A 9076-nucleotide genomic window follows, 5' to 3' on the forward strand; every position below is an offset into this window, starting at 1 on the left:
ATAATACAGGGGTGACCAACGGTAGCTCTCCAGATGTTTTTTGCCTACAACTCCCATCAGCCACAGCCATTGGCCATGCTGGCTGGGGCTGATGGGAGTGGTAGGCAAAAAACATCTGGAGAGCTACCGTTGGCCACCCCTGCTATAATATCTTTTTTTGAGGTTCAGTGACCAGAATTGCACACAGTATTCCAAATGAGGCTGCACCATTGATTTATACAGTGACATTATGATAACTGGGTGTTTTTTGTTTTCAGTTCCCTTCCTAATAATTCCCAGCATAGCATTGGCCTTTTTTATTGCAGTCACACACTGTCTCAACATTTTCAGTGAGTTATCTACCACAAGACAAAACTCTTGGTCAGTTTCTGCCAGTTCACACCCCATTGACTTGTATTTATAGTTAGGATTTTTGGCCCCAATATGCATTACTTTGCACTTGGTCATGTTGAAACTCATTTGCCATATTGATGCTCACTCGCCCAGCCTCAACAGACCCCTTTGGAGTGCCTTATGATCCTCTCTGGTTCTCCCCACCCTGAACTATTTAGTGTCATTCACAAACTTAGCCACTTCACTGCTTACTCCCAACTCCAAATCATTAATGAACAAGTTAAAAAGCATCAGACCCAGTACTGAGCGCTGTGGTACCCCATTGCTTACCAACCTCCACTGCAAAAATTGTTTCCTATTATTTAGCCAGTTTTTGATCCACAAGAGGACTTGTCCTTTTCCCCATGACTTACTAAGGAGCCTTTGATGAAGATCTTCTAGCTCTTCCTGTGACTCTTCAATATGGCTCCGCAAGATGGAGGAAGGTTCCTTAGCTGAGAGGAAGATTTCTGATTTCAGATAGGATGCAGACCACCAGATTCCTCAAGTGGATTTCTGACTCCTTTTTAAGATATCTTAAATATATTACCAAGAGATCTTTTTAAAACAACTGTGTCATATGGACAGATGAAGCTGCCTTATACTGAATCAAACTCTAGGTCCATCAGAGTCAGTATTGTTTACTCAGACTGGCAGCAGCTCTCCAGGGTCTCAGGAGCCGGCCTTCCACATTACCTCCTATACCTGGTCCTTTTTTAAAACTGAAGATACCAGGGATTGAATCTGGAACCTTCTACATGCTTCAAGGAGATACACAGCCCCTCCCTAATTTTTCCTTCTGTTGTTAGAGTTACCAGCTTTTTAGTAAATTTATTTATTAAATGTCTTGTATTACAGATTATGGTACAAACATAGCCCAAGGCAGAGTACAATAAAGCATCAGTAAAAAATACAGTGAAAATTAAAATAAAATAACAGAACAACTAGCAGATTCAGCATTTAAACTAATGGAGCCACCAGGCCATCATTAAAACAAGCAGAAAACTTGATGAAATTAATACATTTTCACTATGTGTTTTTAATACAAGTTTATTAATTTTTTTCATCAACAACAAGAAAATTCAAAATCAAAATGGGCTATAACAATATAGTATTACTTAAAAAACAGCAAGAAACCAGTACATGGTAAAATAGTGATTAGAGATTATGGCTGTGACAGGTTTTTACTTTGTAAACTGGCAAAATCCAGTTTGAAAGTGCACTGGATGTGGATTGAAACTGCATTATTCAGCATGTGTGATCACAGCCTTAGAACAATAAAGTTTTAACATTTGGAATACAATTACAGAAAGAAGTACAAACAAGTTAAATTGGTACCTCAATTATAAATAATCCAGGAGTTTTTAATTACCGTATTTTTTGCACCATAAGACTCACTTTTTCCCCAAAAAAATGTGGAGGGAAAAGTGTGTGCGTCTTAAGGAGCGAATACTGCAAAAAATTCACACAAATGCCTCTAAATTCACACAAACAGCTCTAAAAACTAGGTGCGTCTTATGCTCAGGTGCGTCTTATGGAGCGAAAAATACGGTAAGTAAGGAAAATATCTCTCAAAAATCATGAATTTATAGCAGCTGTGACTTTTTACTAATCAGATTGTGATCCAACCTTTCCAGTACCAGGAACCATTTGCTAACAAAATCTTGATAACCTAAAGAAGAATCAAATTGTGAAATATTAGTTGATATTTTGTCCATTATGAAATGGTTCCATGTCTTGCTATATCATTGTTTAATCACTGGGGGACCAGTTTCTTTCTACTTGCATGTGATGGTTGTTTTAGCAGCTAAAGGACAGGATGTATTTTTGACATTGCTACTGTTGTTTAATAAGCTTCCGATTTTTTAAAATAGATTTATTTAGCCAATGAGAAAAGCAATTAATGGTGATAAAATCTTAACCAGGAATCCTTATATCATGATCCTAGATTCCTAGGCCTAGTGAGGCCTACAGGTTCCAGGTAAGCCTGTGTTAGAGTAGCTACAGGGCCGACATTTTCCAGGATTGCTTCTGTCCTTCTGATTGGGAAAACTTGTCCAATGAAGGCTAGAGGGGTGGGACCTGGGAGGAGAGCATAAGAAGGCTAGCTATAGACAGAGAAGTGTTCTCTCTGGGAAGGCTAGGCTGGAGTGAGGTTGCAATTGGAAGAAATCCCCCACCCAAGGGGTGGTGAGTCTGTTTGCATAAGAGGAAGGGAAAAAAAGGCTGCTTACCTGTAACTTATAATCTTTGAGTGGTCATCTGTGCAGTCACACACTGGGGTACTGCGCCTGCGTCATGCCTTTCTTCGGGAAAGTTCCAAAGCTAAAGAAACTTTGTGGCAGGCTTTACCTCAGCACAGATAACAACAGTGCAGTTCACATGCTCCTCGCTGATGTAAAGCCACGCCCACCTCAGTTCCTTCCTTACACCACTAACCCATGCCAGGAGGGAAATATAGGAAGAAATGAAGAAGATCAGCAGTGGAGAAGGATAGGTGGGTGGATGTGACTGCACAGATGACCATTCAAAGATCATAGGCTACAGGTAAGCAACCTGTTTATCTTCTTCATGATCTCTGTGCAGCTCACACACTGGGTGATTAGCAAGCTAAGATAATGTGGAAGGTGGGTGCTGGGTGAAGAGAACCCAATAAATGAAGACCATGGAGACCAGGTAAGTACAATGGTAAGTTATAATATAATAAATATATAATATTTATTTTATATATAATATAAATATAAATTTTATATATAATAATAAAAATATAATAAAATAATAATATAAGGAGCCGCCAACGCGGTTGAAGAACTATACCGCAGAATAACTGTATTTATTGAACTGGTTTTTAATGTTATTAAGTTTATTGTTGATGTTTTATATTGTTAAACTTAAAGGTTTTGTTATTATTATTGTATGTTTTTATAAAATGTTGTTAGCCGCCCTGAGCCTGCTGAGGTGGGGAGGGCGGGATAGAAATAAAATTTATTATTATTATTATTATTATTATTATTATTATAACAGTTAGCAAAAAAGGTAACAGCAACAGTAAATTTGTTTTATGTTATGTTAAATGCATTTTCCTCTTTCCATTTGAACGGAAACAGTAAGAAAGAAATACAGAAATTGTCGTAAAGAACATTACTAATGGAGCACAGAACTCAACACCCAAATATGAACCCAAATGTCTAGAGCATAATGCGTGGTAAAAGTGGATGGGGTGGACCACGTAGCAGCCTTACCTATATCCACAAGGGGAAGACCTTCCCAAAAAGCAGAGAAGGTGGATACCACTCTAATAGAGTGACCCTTCGGTAAGTGTGGTAGTTCACAATGTGCAAATTGATAACAAAGGACAATCGCCTGAGACACCCATTTTGAAAACCTTTGGGTAGAGATTGGTTTACCCTTAGTAGGGCCAGAGTAGGAAATCAATAGTCTGGGGTCCAATCAGAACTCCTTGGTTCGACTAATATACACATCGAGAGCCCTTCAGACATCTAGTATATGTAAAACCCTTTGTTCCTCAGTGTCAAGCAATGTGACTCTTTCTTTTAATGATATAATGCTAATAGTATGATGCTAACTGAATGTATCTGTAAAGCTCCATGAACGTTACTAACCAAGAACTAAGCTGGGCACATCAAAGCGGGGAATAGCCAGAGTGTAGTTCGCGCTTCTTTTGCCTCTCTTGCTTTCACTAACAAATGCAGGAATTTACTCTTTGAAGATAAGCACCTCCAGGTTCTCAGGCCTGGTCCCAGGAAAAGAAACCACAGGGGAGATAAGAAGTTTACCGTGTGAAGATTCACACATGAATACAGCTTTGTTTAGAGAATGTAGCTTTGTTTAGGAAACCTTTGATGTGCCACCTTTAAGTATGCCCTCCACTGTTACTATGTATCAGTTCCAATACCTAGCTCAATAGAAGCATCTTGGATTATCAACAAATCAAGGCCTGATTACTTTGAGATCTAATTGCTTGACACTCAGTCTCAGGAGAAGGGGAAAAGGAAGGCAGGACAATGGGTTGGGACATGTGGAAAGAGGACATGACCTTGGGGAGGAAGGTCGAATCCGGACAGAGAATCACCATGTCCACATTGAAAACCATGTAAGGTAGGTCAACCCTTAACGCACACAATTCACTAGCAGGTCTAGCTGAAGTTAAGGCTACTAGTAAGGCCATTTTCCACGGTAATAAATGTATGGGGCATGTCGATAGTTGCTCAAACGGGGGCAACATCAGTCGGGACAGAACCAAAGAAAGACTCCAAGGAGGGGTTACATTTCTTTTTGGTGGTGAGAGATTACGGAGCCCCTCCAAAAAGATTTTAGTTAGATGGTGTGAAAATACTGTGGAATTGTCAATTAATACATGGTAAGCTGAAATAGCAGCTAAATGTACTTTAACAGAAGAAAAACTCAAACCAGAACCATGAAGTTCTGCTGCGTATGCAAGGATGTCTGTGAGAGGCATGTCTCTTGGAGAGAGTGCATTCTCTATGGCATATGATTGAAATCACCTCCATTTCAAGCAGTGCGATTTATTCTCCGAACATGTGACAGTAATTCAGTATGTGAGCTTGTAGAATGTTGGGTCAGGATGCAGCACTTGACCCTCCTGTTGCAGATCCGATGAGCATGGAAGATGTATGTAATTCCCCCTGATGAGGTGGAGAAGCATCTGGAACCAAGGTTGTCTTGACCATCAAGGGGCTAACAGGATACAAGACATCTCGTCGTGCTGTATTTTCTCCAGTATTCAAGGGATCAGAGGAGGGAATATATAATGAAGACGCCCTCTCCATGGACTCAGAAAGGCATCTCCTAAGGAACCTGGTAAAGTGTCTATCCTGCTTTGATACAGGGTACATTTGGTGTTGGTGTTTGTAGCAAACACATCAATCGATGGCATACAGAAAGTTTTGAACACCGGGACTAGATATTTTGAATTTATGGACCACTTGGTTGGGACAGAGATGCGACTTTTGCTGGTTGACCTGCAGTCCTAAGTCATTCAGCAAGTTCAAAACCATTTCTAAGTCATTGAACAATTTTGTGACCAAGGGGGCCAGAAGAAGCCAAACATCTGTAGATGGAAAAACTGTGATGTTTTTCGTTCTGAGGTAAGCCACTACTGCTCCCATACATTTCTTGAAGATTCGTGGTGCAGTCTCAGTGCCAAAGAGTAACACCTTGTATTGGTAGTGGATGTGTCCGACGGAAAATCGGAGAAACCGATGGTGCTGGGGACGTATTGTTAAGTGAAAATAAGTGTCTTTCAAATCAATTGACACCATCCAAGATTTTGTGGGGATGAGAGGTAATATGGTTTGTAAGGTCACCATCCGGAACTCTGGGACTTTGATGTAGAAGTTCAAGTTCCTGAGGTCAAGGATCGGCCTCTTGGAGCCATCGGATTTGGGAACCAGGAAATATCTGGAGTACATTCCCTGTTTCAACTGGCTTTTCGGGACATGCTCTATAGCGTCCTTCTGCAAGAGTTCTTGAATCTCTTGTAATAGTATGGTGGATGGTGGCATGATGACAAAATGTGGGGTATTTGGTCTGGCTTGAAATTCTATGGCAAACCCTGGACGTATTATGGTGAGGATCCATGGATCTGAAGTGATATGTTCCCTAGCACTTACGAAAGGAAGCAGCCTGGTGCCCGTATGTAGGGTGTGCGTGTCGGCTTCATTGTGGCTGGAAGGTGTATCAAAAGGAAGATTTCAACTGTTGAGTGGCCTTTTTAGGGACTGATGACTTCGATCTAGGTTGGTAAGATTGTTTAGGGGGCTGCTGCCACCTCTTCCAACCATCTTGAGCCGGAGTAGACTGTTGACGTCTGTCGTAAGACAGTTCCCACTGCTTCGTTTGAAAAGATCGTTGCGAAGAAGGGTGCGACATCCCCAAGTTTTTGGCTCTCTTTTGGCCCTCATCCACTGACTTTAGGGCATCATCAGTGGAGGCATTGAATAGACCCTCCCCACCATAGGGTAAATCTTCAATTTTATTTTTAGCATCTGATTGCAGGGATGTTGTGCATAGCCAAGTGTGTTGTCTAAAAGCTACTGTAGATGCCAAAATCCTCGAAAAACTTGAAACAGTGTGTTTCACCATTGAAATTTGCTGCTTGCAAACCTTTGTGAGGTGTTGAGTAATATCCAGTGCCTGAGTCTGAGATTCAGATGGAAGCTTAGACATCAAGGGCATCAAGTTCTTTAACAGAACATGGTTGTAGGCTGCAAAGTATGACAAGTATATTTGCATATGGGAAGCCAAGTAGGTAAGAGAGTAAACTTTTTTTGCCAGAGTATCAAGCTTACGCCCGTCTCTATCAAGAGGTGTAGTAGATCTAGATTGCTTTGTTTTAGATGAGGAATGTAGCACAACTGAGTTTGGTTCAGGTGGATTCTATAAAAACTTTGCTTCCCCCAGATGAATCTTATACATCAATTCATACCGTTTAGGCACCGGTGGGGTAGCACTTGGCTTATTCCAGGCTTCCTTCAGGGTTTCAGTATGAACCGCAAGCATAGGAAGGATTGGGGTCACTGGCATATCCGTGCAAAGGATGTCATGCACTAGATCAGAAATGGGAGGTATATCGGGTGTCAGCTGGATTCCCAAAGTAGAAGCCATCTTCTGGAGGAGGTCCAGAAATACCTTTGTTCCTGCAGAAGGGAGCGTGCCTATGCGGTCAGGGACCTCGGGTCCTGTGGTTGCTCAGGAGCAGGAATCTCTGGAGAGTCCTTCCCCTCAACATCGGAGTCGCCTTCACTCAATGGGGGTGTTGTCAGAATTTGGCTCCAGAGTATCAGAAGAAGCAGCAGCATCTGTTGGGCCAAGAGGTTTCATTGGCGCTGTAGGTTTCTTCAGGGTGGTGCCTTGCTGTGCATCAGAATTAGGATCAGTTGTGGCTTGCGATGAGGAGTTCTTTCCGAGCATGGTGATCTAGATCATTCCCAGTACCAGTAATGATGGGAAGGTGATCGCTGGTAATGGTACATATTAGAGTCATCATAATGGGGGTGGGCATAATACTGTTCCGGATGGCAACAGGAGCAAGGATGATGAAACTCTTCATAGCAGGTATCATTGTAACAAGGTTCTCTAAGCGGAAAATGCTGATACATTGGTCTGTAGCGAGGTGGAGTTTGCTATGGAGGTTCCCTTTCATAATCTGAGCCCGGATCATTGTACAATCATGGGGGTGGAGACTCCTCCCTTGGGTTCAGCGGGTGGGATGAGGAACATGGGGCTTGTCTCTGCTCCAAAGGTTGTTCACCTGTGGAGACTTCATGTGGCATTGAGGGCTGAGGGGGGAGATCCCTCGGGTTTGATGAGCCGATCGCCTTGCCGATGCTGTCAGAGCTTTGCTGATCAACAAGGGGGGGATCAGAAGTTTGTGCTGGTGCTGATAGAACTGAGGGTGTTGCCGATTTAATACCCGTCAGAATAATAGGCTGGATTTTGTGAAGGGCAGGCGCCAAGGCTACGGAGCCTGTCACCTTACACTTCATCTTTTTTGGTCTTGTCGGGGTCAATTTAGAGTGCTTCTTTCTCTTCAAAGGCTTTGGTGTCATAGCCTTATGTTTCAAAGCCTCGGAAGAGGAACTTCGGTTCCCAGACAAGGTCAAGGCAGCCAGATCTCCCCGCATATCAGGTGGGGGAGGTGCGAAGACCGCGGACCTTCAGAATGGTGCATAACAGGTCTCAGTGCGGTCTCAATGAGGTAAGTTTGGAGTCTAGCTGCTCTATTTTTCTTAGCCTGGCGTCCGAACTCCGCACAATGAACAATGAGTGCAGGCATCCACTCTATGATGTTCCTCCAGACAAAGGAGACAATTACTGTGCCCATCAATTGGGGGGATTTTAGCGTTGCAAGACAAGCAGCGCTTAAAAAATGGTGTTTTTTTCCATACACTGCCCCTCAGTGTAGTCCAAAGGGATAGGGAAAGGGGGGAAGGGGACTGTGGAGAAAACAACAAATGTGATGGATATATTATGTAACTTTATGTTTTCACTTATTTGTTTTATTTTTCAGGAAATCAAGTGACATTGATGCTAATCAACACGAATAAAGACCAGAGGAGAGATTTTTTCTAACCAGCCGGCAGGCGGTAAGGAAGGAACTGAGGTGGGCATGGCTTTAACTCAGTAAGGAGCATGCGCACTGCGATGTTGTTATCTGCACTGAGGTAAAGCCCGCAACAAAGTTTCTTTAGCTTTGGAACTTTCCTGAAAAAGGGAATAGCGCAGGCGCAGTACCCCAGTGTGTGAGCTGCACAGAGACCACAAAGAATATCATTTAGTTAGTCGCATCAGGGCTGGGTTTTTTTATTATTATTATTATTATTTTGCATCATCTTTACTGTTTCTACCTTTCATTGTTGCACTAATAATTAAAACCACTTGATCACTTAAAATAAACTTATTATTGTTATACTGTCTGGGTCCTCACACCTCTTTAGGCACGGATAAAAGGTATTTGCTAAAAAGGAAGACACAGGGATTAGGTGGGTGCTCTGGGCCCTCCCAGACAGACCTTTACCAGAGTGGTGGCAGACAATAGAAGGCCCTTCCTGGTCCCTACTGTGTGACACTTTAGGATAGAAAGTTTGATATGATGCTTTCTCAAAGAGATGGGTTGGAATGATAGTGAACTAATGAACTAACTTGATGGCAAAGAACAGAA

This window comes from Heteronotia binoei, chromosome 3 (genome assembly GCF_032191835.1).
Source record: "Heteronotia binoei isolate CCM8104 ecotype False Entrance Well chromosome 3, APGP_CSIRO_Hbin_v1, whole genome shotgun sequence".
Taxonomy (NCBI): Eukaryota; Metazoa; Chordata; class Lepidosauria; order Squamata; family Gekkonidae; genus Heteronotia; species Heteronotia binoei.